A 1,291-nucleotide genomic window follows, 5' to 3' on the forward strand; every position below is an offset into this window, starting at 1 on the left:
AGCATTCAAGAGACCATCTAAGATGCACCTAATGGTCTTCTAGTGTTGGAAGTGAAGAAGAGTGCGGAAAACCAAAACAAACAAACAAACAAACAAAAAACAAGGGCATTCGGAAACAATCAGCCCTAGGACACAACAGCCCTCAAGACCAGAAGGACTAGATGGTGCCCAGCTACCAATGCCAACTGTTCAGGAGAGGATCAAATCTGGAGATCCTGGATAGAGTGGGAGGGAAAACATGGAACAAAATCTAAAAACTCTCAATAATAACCAGAATTACAGGTCGGATGGAGTCTGGTGAGACCCCCAATAATATGGCCCTGGGATACATTTTGGGCCTGGAATAAAACTCACTCCCAGGGGCTGGTTCTCAGCCCAATAGTTAACAAGATGTACTTGCAGACCACTCAACCCAGGGTGATGCACCCACATACTCTATGGAAATACATCCCTTGGCACAACAGACCACGGGGCACCAGAGGGGCAACATTTACATGGAGGAAATCCAGGACAAACAGGAGTGGGTAACTATGAGGGGCACGGAGTGAGGGTTACTGGGCAGGGAGGGGAGGAGACTAGGTTAGGGTTGGGCATGGTAAATGGGGAGTGAAACTAAATGTACACATAACATTCAATGTAAAACAAACTGTTAAAATAATAAATAAAAATGAAAATTTATGATATTTTATTTTATGGTTACTTTCTATCATACATATCAGTTTTCCATTTATGGAAACAATGTAATGTTTCCTTTTAAAAGAATTATGCTTGCATGTGAAAAATGAGTGGATTTCAAGAAAAAAAAAGGATACCCATGCAAGCAACACCTATAAAATAACAGGTTGTGGTGGTTATGTTTGTAAGTCAACTTGGCTGGGCCCGGTTGAATGGCAGGGCACCTGAATGTAGTTATTCTCTGTGATGAGACTGGCAATCATCTCCATGGTGGGCTTTACCACAAGCAGCTGAGTAGCTGCTTTTGGGATGTGGCCTGCTTCTCGTATGTAAGAAACAGCTTTGGGAATGGTCTCTAGCTTATGGCACCCTTAAACCCTGCATGTAGCTCCATTGTTATTCACCAGCCTGCCATACTCTCCCAACCTTGGGACTTTCAGTGGACTTGAATGAATGGCCTGCCATGTGGTTTGGTAACATTGGAACTGTGCCTTTTTACTTGTCAACCTTGGGCTTGTCAGCCTCAGCAGCTAGAGCTGTCTGAGTGAAGAAAAGCCTGTAGCTTCAGTGGGCCAGGAACAAGAGGTAGAGCTGAAGCCCAAGGCTGAAGGGTTTT

The sequence above is a fragment of the Orycteropus afer genome, unplaced genomic scaffold (assembly GCF_000298275.1).
Source record: "Orycteropus afer afer isolate SDZICR_OR568_19922 unplaced genomic scaffold, OryAfe1.0 scaffold00042, whole genome shotgun sequence".
NCBI classification, from domain to species: domain Eukaryota; kingdom Metazoa; phylum Chordata; class Mammalia; order Tubulidentata; family Orycteropodidae; genus Orycteropus; species Orycteropus afer.